The 12,331-nt window shown below is 43.3% G+C and overlaps 1 long non-coding RNA gene across 1 annotated transcript in view; it reads left to right on the forward strand.

Moving 5' to 3' along the window:
- LOC102374231 overlaps positions 1 to 10,700 on the forward strand; it is a 61,481-nt gene extending 50,781 nt beyond the window's left edge. Inside the window, exons 3-4 of the long non-coding RNA XR_323869.1 lie at positions 9,743 to 9,835; positions 10,430 to 10,700. This is a non-coding gene — a long non-coding RNA (uncharacterized LOC102374231). The remainder of the gene's footprint in view (positions 1 to 9,742; positions 9,836 to 10,429) is intronic.
- Positions 10,701 to 12,331: the final 1,631 nt, after the last annotated feature.

A 12,331-nucleotide genomic window follows, 5' to 3' on the forward strand; every position in this document is an offset into this window, starting at 1 on the left:
AGTTTCACAGAAGTAAATGAAAGAAACAATAGAAATAACAAGGGGATGGAGGGGAAGGTGAGGATGGGAGGTGGAGGGTGCAGGATGTTTGGTTGGTTTGGAAATGGGTGGGTAGCTTTTGGGGAAAAACACATGTTGAAAGGCCATTACTTTACAAATACAGACAAAGGTTAGACTGTGCACCCTGTTGTCTCTGGTATTTTCCAGCACAAAGTCTATGGGTGAGGAGTAAAGGATGGGCTTTTTAGGCTTTGTGTTCAGTTTATCATATATAAAGTGAACTTAATTGACATATAACCTTTCATTTTGTGTATTAATATCACTGTTGTCACCATTCAACAATATGTGCTAAGAGGCACTGTAAGGCCACTGGCTTTTTCCGTTGACCAGTAATATTTCTAGTATCTATTGACAAAATTATCTTTTCAATTAGACTGTTAGATCCTCAGAATACCACTATAACTCCAATTTACTCAAACATTAGCTGGAATTTAATAGCTTGAACTTTTAAATACCCTTAGAATACACAACTTATCAAAGGGTACAAAACATGACAGCCTGCAGAAAGCCATTCTAATAATACATTCCTAAAGCTGCAATTTTGGAGGGGAAAGTATGCCCTGTATTCATGTATGTTAAATATTATAGATGTGCGAAATAGGCTGTATTCGATTTGGATTCAGAATTGGCCTGTATCAGGGACAGTGCTTCAATTTGTTGATTCAGGTCACTGTCCCCTATTCGATTCAGTCAAATCCAAATCTAAAGATTCGATGCTGATTCAGAGAAGCAGTGATTCGACTATAGACACAGATTTAAATGTTTTTTCTACATACCTTGTGGTACCAGGCACTGCTCTTGAATGCTGTGATGCTGGGGTGGATGGGGCATACCACAGGAACATGGTGGGGGCACCCCCCCATGTGCTCAATGGTGAACCCAGAAATGGACTGGAAGTACTTCCGGTCCACTTCTGGGTCCACTGGGTAGCGTACTGGAGGGCTCTCCCCTGCCCCCCCCCCCGGCTTGTTGATTGGCCACAGGAGGACCCTGGATGTGCCCCCCAGACCCAGGAGGCACCAGCTGCCAAGTTGGGCTTGGGGGGAGCAGCATGCTCCCCAGTGGACCCAGAAGTGGACTGGAAGTGCTTTTGGTCCACTTCTGGGTTTGCTGCTGAGCACGCTGGGGAGCCCCCCACACTCCTGTGAGATGCTCCATTCACCCTAGCATCTCAGCATTCATGAGCCACCTGGTACCTCGAGGTATGTAGAAAAAAACATTTAAAGCTGTGTCTATGTCTGAATCTCTGAATCTTTCTGAATCTCTCCAAATCAATTCAGAGGGTTCCAATTCAATTTGGAGAGATAAAAGGGTCTCCTGATTCAATTTGGATTTGGAGATTTGGCCACTGAATCAGGCCAAATCTCCGCCAAATCAAATCAGGGACTGAAGCTTCACACAACCATATTAAATATGCCCTATATTGTTGAACAACATGGTAGTTCATATTCTGCTAATTCATAATAATATTCATCCTACCAAAAAGTTTATTAAGGCCTTCACTTCAGCTACTTGGAGAGCCAAGTTTGTTCATTCTGTTCTGAGTATAAAGTTACATGTTACTCTTAGACTATACTAAAGGCACTTAAAATGTGAGTGACTTCGTGTTAAGGCTCTTTAACTCATGCTGAGTGCCCTCTGAGCACCTAAAAGTTATACCACTTCAGGTAAGGATTAAGTCTGAGCCATACTAACTAGTTCATATTAGAGTAACTTCAGTCTGCTCCACAGAGATAAAATGAGCCATTTGCAGACCTTCAGCATCCCAGGATGCACCAGTCCTAGCTTTCCTCCACCTGCCCTGAGCAGACATAGAGCCCAGGTATCCTGGCTCCTAGCCACACCCTTGCTTGCCAGCCCTCTAGTGGCAAGTCAGAGCTATGTAGGCAAGAAATGGTATTATACCTTAATGTGAAGCTGCTTACAGTGGCTGCTTGCAGACATTAAAAAAAAAAGCACTTTACTGGAAGAAGCAGTGTGTTACTTCAGCCTGACTCCTCAGTGTCTGTAAAGATTGGGTGCTTCAGTGGGGCTTTTTGACTCAATCAGCTATTAGATAAAAGTGCCAAAAAAGCCCCACTAAAGTACTTACAGATGTTGGGCAAGCCAGCTTGAAGATTGGCTGACCTGCTCCACTGGTCTTTAAACTAAGCCCGCGGGGGGATGGGGGGAATACTGTCACTGATGGCCCACTGAGCAACCCTTGCAAAGCCAGAGGGCCTAGGCACTTAAGGGAGCACACCCCTGCCCCAGTTCTGGATCACTCTGTGGGCAAGGCAAGGGCCCCCAAGGGGACACTTTCCTGCCTGTACCAGGAGCTTGGGGAATAAGCAGGAGGAACTTGTCCTCCTGCTTAACACAAATAATTATGATGTCATAGGGATAAAGGAGACCTGGTGGGACTCTACCCATGACTGGACCACATGTATAGACAGCCATACCCTGTACAGGAGAGATCAAGTAGACAAAAGGGGCAGGGCTGTAGCTCTCTACGTCAAGGAGAGCTACATGTCCCTGTAAGCTGATATTGGCGACCAGGGTGGATGGCTGGAGACCCTCTGGGTTAAAATCCGTGGGGAACATGGTACAGGGGACACGATGGTGGGAGTCTACTACAGACCTCCCACCCAAAGTCAAGAGCTTAACCAGGAGTTTGCAAGGGAATTTGCTGAGGCCGCATGCTCCCAGTCCATGGTTGTTATAGGAGACTTTAACTACCCAGACATCTCATGGGAAGAGCGCTCGGCTAAATCCGAGCAGTTGCAAAGCTTCCTCTCTTGTGTGGATGACCTGTATCTGACACAAGAGGTCTACGGGCCAATGAGAGGTAAAGCACTGCTTGACCTGATACTGGCAACCAGGGATGACCTAATAAGTGACCCAATGATTGATAGGAAGCTGTGTGACAGCAACCATGAGCTGATCACCTTCACCATCCACCATAAATCTGGCAAGTCAGTCAGCAATACAGAAGTTCTTGACTTTAGGAAACCCAACTTTCACAAGCTCAGGAGGCTTGTTGGTGAGGCCCTAAGGGACCATGACCCTAAGGGGAGGGGAGTTCAGGAAGAGTGGTTGCTCCTCAAGAGAGCGATCCTCAATGCATAAGCTCAGGCTAATCCATCTTGAAGGAAAGGCAGCAAAAGGGCACAGCAGCCCCCTTGGCTCTCCAGGGAACTAGCGGACCTCCTGTGGCTAAAAGGAAAGGCCTACAAAGGATGGAGGATGGGATCCACCTCCAAGGAGGAATATTCCACACTGGTCCAGTCCTGCAGGGAGTGAACCGAACCAGGAAAGCCAAGGCTGTAACAGAACTCCAGCTAGCTACAGATATCAAGGACAATAAAAAGTCCTTTTTCAGATATGTGGGGAGCTGGAGAAAAAGCCAGTGCAACATAGGACCCCTGTTAAACCAGATGGGACAACTGACAGCGAACACCTGGGAAAAAGCCAACCTATTAAATGGGTACTTTGCATCTATCTTTCATCAGTCCCATAGGACACCCATACCCATTACAGGACAGGGAGGCCCAGGTGAGGGAGACTTCCTGCCCTCCATCAATGCCGACCTCATGAAGGAACACCTTAAGAGGCTGGACACCTTCAAGTCAGCCAGCTGTGACAATCTACACTCCAGGGTACTCAGGGAGCTGGCTAGCATCATAGCCCAGACCCTGGCATGGACCTTCAAGAACTCCTGGTGCTCTGGTGAAGTGCCCGAAGATTGGAAGAAAGCCAATGTGGTGCCTATCTTCAAAAAAGGGAGGAAAGTGGATCTGGCAAACTATAGGCCCATCAGCCTGACCTCTATCCTGGGTAAGGTCTTGGGACAAATTATCAAAGAGGCCATCCTTAACAGACTAGCTGACGGCAATATCCTGAGGGATACCCAGCATGAGTTTGTTGTGGGTACGTCTTGCTTGACCAATCTCATTTCCTTTTATTCTATATATAAAGGACAAGGGAGAGGAGATTGACGTCATATATCTTGACTTCATAAAAGCCTTCAATCTGGTATCCCATGATCACCTCTTGGCAAAACTGGCCAACTGTGGCCTTGGGTCCACCACGATCTGCTGGCTGGGGAATTGGCTCAGTGGTTGGACCCCGAGGGGGGTGGGTGATGGAAGTCAATCAACATGGTGCCCTGTTAACAGTGGGGTCCCCCAAGGCTCTGTTCTTGGACCCATATTGTTCAACATCTTCATTAATGATGTGGACATTGGAGTCAGAAGTGGACTGGCCAAGCCTGAGAGAGTCCAGAGAAGAGACCTTCAAATTGATTCGGACTTTTTTATTGGTCTGCCAATTGAATTTGGATTTGGAGATTTGGCCATCGAGTCGGGCTGCATCTCCTCCGAATTGAATCAGCACCTAAAGCTTCACATAGCCCTAGTGCCTAGGCAATCCATCATCCTATCATCCTAAAAGGCTCCTTTCAATGTCTCCTTAGCATCTCTCAGCACAATATTTAGACTTTAGGCTCCCTAGACAGGCTAATGAAAATAACTTCACCTATACCTCATGAGTTCTAGTCATCTAATTTAAACCAAGTCCTCTGACAAATCATAGTCCACAACCAGGTCCTAGTCTACTAGGCCTTGTAGTTTCAGTAGGAAAACATCTATTTGGTCTTCTCCTCAGCCAAGCTCCAACTGCTAGTTTTTCTCTAGCATCCATCACTACAATCTCAGATGTAACAATCACAGCCAATTGAACAGGGCTGACAAAGACCAGCCTCCCTGGCTCTTAAAGGGAAAGTTACCCTGCTACTGGCACCTATTGCTATACGTGCACTGACTTATTCAAATGCTCCTCCATTTACAGTTGTTTTACTGTCATAAGAGCTTTTCTTTTTCTAAAGCCTTTGAAGTCACTTGAAAAGCTCCCCATCCTTTCGGGGGGATTTTTCTGAATTAAGCTGTTAAACCAGTGTATTCATTTTGTTTTGTTGTATTTATTTATTAATTTTTTGGGTTGGAGTTTATTTTGCTTTCTAAAATTGTGTTATTCCTAGCGCCCCTGCCCCCTTTTTTTAGTGTTCATGGATGATTCGTTTCATGGATGTTCTTAGCTGCTATGATTAGTGGGAGGGGGAACCGGTGTAACATATTCTATGGCTGTTATCATGGCTGACATAACTGATATATGTTTCCTTGTTTCTATTGTTCTTACTGTCCTTGCAATGCTGGCAATATCTACCCATACTTCTCCTGATGCCTTGCTTAGCACCAGTGTTTGTTTCTGCCCATGACACTGATTTGCCAGACCTCTGCAATTTATTCTTGTCTCTGCAATGGCAAGAGTACAGTAGTTTTCAGTCCTTATTCTGTTGTTTCTGCCATGATTATAAGATTTTTTTCTGGCCTTTTTTGTTCCTCTGCTGTAACTCTGATGCTAATGCTGCAATGGCAATCTTTGTTCTGGACTTGTTTATTATCCTTTCCATAACATGTGCCATGATTATACCCTTCCTGCTTGCCTTTATTTTTGATATTAACATTTGTTGAATGTTAGATAGCTGAGGAAGGTGACTGTATCTTCCTTTCCTTTTGGGATTTTTCTTGCTGCTTCCATTTGATTTCTCACTAAGGGCTTGGACAGACATTCTCCAGGGAGAGTCCTTGTTCTCTCAGGAGAAACCATGAGTGTACAAAATTTTGTAATTTTTCTCCCAGAGTAAAAGTGACAAGTCTGGGAGAAAAACAAGTTAGGAGCAACACAAGTGAAGTGGCTCCCCAAAGAATCTCTCTCAGGAAATAAAACTTCTGTACAGGCAACCAGTGTGCTTTGCTGTTTCTCTCTCCCCCTCCCACAGAAGGAAGGAGATCGTGTTAGTGCCAGTCAAGCAGGGAGCAGAACATGGCCCCTGAGTGCTTCAGGCTGGAAAAGCCCGGTGCTGAAGTAGTTAGGGTGCATCTTCCACTCCTGGCTTCTTCCCTGCCTGAATCACACTGCTGCACTTGGGTGCAAGGAAGCTGTGGAAGCAGGAGGCTACTCACAAAGGGGAACCTGAGAGTAGGGACCATGAGAAATCCCTCTCCCATACCTGGGCAACACAGCTGAGTCTGGTAAGGGCTGGAGACTCCTTTTGTGTTCTTACAGGGACAATGAAGGTGGCAGCTGTTTGATGCGGTGCACAGTGGCCCTGAATTGTAAGCTTCTGCTCCATCTACATTGGAGGACACCAGGGAGCTGGTCAGATAAACAAATATCCAGCACGGGCAGAAGCCAAAGTGAGGGAGCTGGCAGAATGGGCAGTGAAGCTGCAGGGTGATGAGGGGCTGAAAAACCATGCTGCATCCAGTGAGGGAGGAGTTTCAGGGCTCTGGGTGCTCAGAGGAGTCCCCTTCAACAGGTACCAGAGCCCCAGGAACAAGAGAAGGGAGAGAAGGCTCCAGGAGACCCCTGTTGGGCTGGATTCAAGTGAAGGAAGTGAGATCTCTTTCCTGACTGAGGCTGGAGGCAGGGAGTAGATGCTCCAAGGTACTACCATGGAGTGGGAAGTCTACAGCCCCAGGACCCAGCGCAGAGAGCCAGAGGCAAGGGCAACAGCAGGCATGAATTAAAGAAGAGTGACCAAGTTAATATGATTGATTGGATGATTGTGGATACTTGATAATCAATACGTTACAGACAATTGTGAATTCCTTTCTGAATCACCAGATCATCAAAGAGCATTAATTTAATGGTTTGATTTTCTAATGGCTGGATGATTGGCCAGTGGGCTTGGAGTTCCCTCAGTTATGATGATGTGATTATCCCCTGGAATTAACTGGATGAATTGAGTTTAGAGTTGATTTTGATTGCCTACTAGAATTAATTGGGGAGGACTAAGGTTTTTAATTATTGGAATTGATCGAGTGGATGAAGATCCCAGTTGTTATGAATTGTGCACTCTTTTGATTTTGTCATTATTTATTTTTAATCAACTGCAAATATAATAAGAGAAGGCAGAAATAGATTTGACCCAGGGCCTGAATCAATGGCTAACATTCTGAGATCATATTAATAATCCATAATGACCTGATATCTGGGTGGCACCTTGCCACAAGAAGAGAATAGGCTTGACTTACTATAGCCGATAGGCATGTGGACAGAGTATAAGGAGAGGTGGAGCCCCAAAGAGAGCCTTCGTGTACGACCAGAGTAAGAGCCCTTCTGCTGACCAGGAACCCCCCTCTCTGCCCCACACTACAGACAAGATTAAGACATGGCAGGTGAGCAGAGGGTACATGCCATGAGTGGGACATATTGAGGGACAAGCTGTCAAACCTAAAGAGCCAGCATTTGGAAGCTTAAGCTCTAAATCCTAGCAACATAGGACATATCTCACAGAAGCATACAGGCATATGCCCTGCCCAGCCTTAGCTGGGCTCCAATAGAATAAGGGGAAGGGAAAAATCTGGAGGACTTTTCTCTGTACACCAGAGACCCCATCCTCACTTTCCCTGACCCTGATGACCCCTGCCTACATTCACTTAAAAGAAAGCCTACAAATCTCTCTTGGCTGCATGCTGGCGGACAAGTGTCCATACTGTAGCTCTTTGCTTCTCTGTCTGAACTTCTGTACAGGTCATTTTTTCTCTCAGAAAAGCAAACCTGGGAGAGTTGTTCTGGATCATCTGAAAGTGTGTACACAGCCAAAGACTCCAGCAATAAGAGTAATGCAAGCAACATACTTCATTTTACAGAACATCAGTTTGTAAATGGAACTCCTAGGCAATCTTTACACACTACAGAAAATGTGGACAAAACCAGAATTGTTTTCATCTCTACTTTCACATTCACATTGAAATTAAATTTGAAAATGAACATTTTTAGATTTTGATGCCTGAAATTTCAGGTTTTGAAAGGGATTTGGAGAATTTTATTGAAAAAACTTCAGATTAATCAACATTTAATGAAACATTTTGGCAGATACCATAAACAGCTCTGCTGTCTTTTATTTTTCCTTAATTTCTGCTGGTGCGCACAGTTCTTATTTTCAACACTGTAACCCCAGAGGAATTAACAGAGTTGTACAAGTGTAAATGAAAGCAGGATTTGGCCCTGTGTGTTTAATTGGAATAAAGAGAGCATGTTAAAATTAATTAAATGAAATAGCCAATTCTGTTTTCATTTACACCCAGACAACCCCTTTGGGACCAGTGGGTTTCACAGATATAAATAAGAACAGAATTGGCCCCATGTATTTCATTATAAACTGCCATATTTCTTCCAAACACCTGTTATGAGGTTGCAAGAGGTGAACTAAATGATAAGAATGTCCATAGGGTTTCTTTATGCCACAGCCCCATTTAGTCTTTGTTGTAATTTATGAAGGGCAAAAGAAGAAAACAATAATTTCTGTGCTCAATCCATTACTCCAGAGTAACAGGAGTGTTAAAACTGACAAATCTTCAATGTGTTTCATTCTAGGAACAGCTGGGACATAGTTCATACTTAAAAACATGGTTTATATAAAATGTTATATTGGAGGGTAAATTGTGCTTATAATATATCGTCATCAGAACGGAAACTAATTTTAGAGTTTGAGAAGTGCCAGACACCACTGTACATAGGCAAGACCAAACTGTAAGTGATTTTCAATTTAAAAATCAACCTGAAGCCAGACTAAATTCCATTTACAAATTTAGACATTTTACTCTGTATAGAAAAGACAAGGAAGTAGAAAAATATCCTGCAATCAGCAGCTGGCTTGAAGATTGTATAGTCACACATTGTATTACATTCTGGATTATAGAACAATGTGACTATCTTCTGCTTAGGGAATGTGTTGTGAATGAGAGAGAAAGCTTGATTTAATAAATAATATCTTATCATATAGAGATTACAGTTGAATGAACAAAGCATTAAGTTTGCAAAACACCCAGAGCATCCTCATCTGAACATTACAGGTCTATAAAATAGAACTATCTTGACAGACTGATGGGTTCCTATTCTTCCCTTAGAATTTACTCATATCCTACAAAGGGATGAAGGGATAAGAGAAGAATAAGGACAATCTGACTTGTTCTTTGATAGGTAGTTTTCTCACAGCATTAATGGCCTTCTGTTTCTAGTTTCAATTAGGCCATGTAAGGGTAGCATAAAAATTATAATGAAAATTTTAACACAACTTTTCCAAAACACTTGGAAGTGCAGAATTTGCATTTTGACATGGGTGCAAACTAGATCCTTTTCTATCTAAACCTGTTCATCACCCACTCACTTTTTCCTCAGCCCATAGCTGAACTGAAAGGGCAGAGGGAAAGCAAAATCAGTTACTGTAAAGGGAATTAATATACTATAGCTCAGTCAGTACACTGATGGATGGTTAGGGTTTGCAGAACTGGGCCATTGTGTGTGGCCTTTCTCAGGAATATTAAATGTGTATTTTACAATAATAGGGCCTTCCAAACATGTAACATTTTGCTTTAAATTATAGCCTTAAAATGTGGAATAGAAAGATAATTGCACTCTCCCTGTGCCATCAGACACGCTGACAGGGAATTGTCTAATTAATTCCATTTGTGTGTGTAAAGCAGTGTGTTCCATTTTCCTTCTTTTAAAAACACTGGAACAACCTACTGTAGATAAGCAACCCGAGCATCAACTTCATGACAGCTAAATATTAAAATGCAGTGTTAGAGGCTCATCAAAATGTACTTCCTGATTTAATACATTCTTAAATTCACAGGCATGCTGGTCCTGGATACTTGGGAAGCTAAACACAGCTGGCTTATCTAGTCTAGGATGTTGTCTGGTCTGAGGAACCAGTGACTGCTGTAAGGTAAGATGTACTGTAAATGGCTACAGATAGAAGAAAGTGATAAACAACTTTGGAAAGCAGTATTTTAGTGACTCCTAAGATATCAAACCTTCAAGACACATAAATCTGATTACCATCCTGCCTTTCTTTTTTTCAGTCCTGACCTAATTTTAGTGGAGGCTATCTCAGTTTTCAGGAAGCAGCCGAAGAGACGTGTGGTATTGGAGACCAGAACCAACAGAATATTAGTTAAAGCATATGACCCACTACCCCGGGCAGCAGAGGGGAGGGAAGGGGGATCTACTGGCACCTAAACAGAGGTTCTCAGAGAAGAACATTGTGCTTCATTTAAACCAAACATTTGTGTGTGTGTAAAATGTCTGTGAGTGGCTCCATTTTTGCAGCAAACCATAGATTCAAAAGGGACATATGCTGAGAAGTTTTATTTTTGAGACAAATGGCTTACAAAGCTCAAAAAATGTCACCAATGTGGCAGTAATGACTTTGTTACTTGTGTGATGAAAGAAAGAAACGTGAGCTCACCTAACCTCTTGTCATTCAAGACCTTACTACAGATGACATCCTTACCCCTTACCCTGTCTCATTGCAACCTAGATGAATGGATCAGCCAGGTCTATGATCGCACCGCTATTTCCAGCTGCTTCCTCAATGATACATGAGCCTAGAAGAGAAAGTGGAAGAAGAGTGGTTTTTACTATTGCAGGATATGCCCAGACGGCTAAGGGCACTGATGCCTCCCTCATTTATTTAAAGGTCAGGCTATCACCTCATATATGCTAGAGCCCTGTTCTCAAGAAAACGTTTTTCAAATGCACCCACTTAGTATGAGAATCCCATGTGAGAGGCAATGAAGAAGTATACAGATCTCTCTACCACTAGTCAAGAACGTTCTGCAAGGTAAACTCACCTGCTGTGAAATAAAGTAAGAGTTTGTACTCAGGTACACTATATTGTTAAGCTCTCTTTTGTACTCTGTTTTGACCATGACATTTCCCCATGCACCTTCTGGATAAATCTAACAGCTGGACACTTTCGTGGGGCTATACATTTATAATGCTTCAAGATCTAGTCTGGTCAATATTCTTTTTAACTTAGGGGGAAACCTCTTTGAGATGACATCTTACAGAGTCCCCTAATGGTCTCTCACATAAGTTATGGAGACTAGTTCAAGTGTGATGAAGTTTACATATGGAAGGAGGGTGGGGAATATACAAATGGAGCAACTCCTGTGGTGAATATTTATTGTCAAATGACCTTCTTTGTCAAATATATTTCTTTGTATATATTTCTATTTCTATTCATTTTAAACTTGGTGAGAACTTTGTAATGTATACAAAGCAAATTGTGACCCTAAACTACATGTAAGGAAAAAAAAAAGATTTTTTTTTTTTTTCCAGTGGTGAATGCTGCTTTATGAACATCCACTAAATTTCCCCTTCTAGGTCCAGACACTTTTTCAACTCCTTGAAAATGAGGGAAAAATCAGAAACTTATATCCCAACACTTGCAAATTTTATGGTGGGTGAGGAAACAGATCTGACCTTTTCCCACTGTTTTCAGGACACATTTAAGCTAGAGACTAGTCTATTGTCATTTTTCTGTTTTGTTTTGTTTTTTTGTTCCTCTTCCTTCCCCTGTTCCCCCCACCCTCCTTTCAGATACAGCCAAACTCTTAGAATATTACATATTTAGAGTTGGTTAATGTTCAGTCTGTACTCTCAGGCATCTATGATCACTTGAGATATCTAAAAGTGCAACAGGATCTGGATCTTAAAGGACAAAGTCAACACTTCGACTATTGTTTTCAGGTTTATCAGTCAGTAACCTTCCAGAATATCAGTAGGAATAGGGAGGGACAACACATTTCTTTGAGTTCTTTGCCTCAGTGTTCCTAAGCGAAGGGCACAACAAGTCTCTCACTGGGGTTGTAGAGAGGCAGCAGCAAGACGCCAGACTACCATGTGTAGACCCTGAGATGGTGCAGAGTCATTTGGAAGAACTGGATGCCTTTAAGTCGGCAGGCCCGGATGAGCTCCATCCGAGAGTGCTGAAGGCACTGGCCGACATCATTGCAGAGCCACTGGCGGGAATATTTGAAAGCTCATGGCGCATGGGCCAAGTCCCAGAGGACTGGAAAAGGGCCAACGTGGTCCCCATTTTCAAAAAGGGGAGGAAGGAGGACCCAGGCAACTATAGGCCAGTCAGTCTCACCTCCATCCTTGGCAAAGTCTTTGAAAAAATTATCAAGGCTCACATTTGTGAGAGCCCGGCAGGACAAATTATGCTGAGGGGAAACCAGCACGGGTTCGTGGCAGGCAGATCGTGCCTGACCAATCTAGTCTCTTTTTATGACCAGGTTACGAAACGCCTGGACACAGGAGGAGGGGTGGATGTCGTATATTTAGACTTCAGGAAGGCCTTCGATACGGTATCCCACCCCATACTGGTGAACAAGTTAAGAGGCTGTGACTTGGATGGCTACACAGTCCGGTGGGT

This window comes from Alligator sinensis, unplaced genomic scaffold (assembly GCF_000455745.1).
Source record: "Alligator sinensis unplaced genomic scaffold, ASM45574v1 scaffold609_2, whole genome shotgun sequence".
Taxonomy (NCBI): domain Eukaryota; kingdom Metazoa; phylum Chordata; order Crocodylia; family Alligatoridae; genus Alligator; species Alligator sinensis.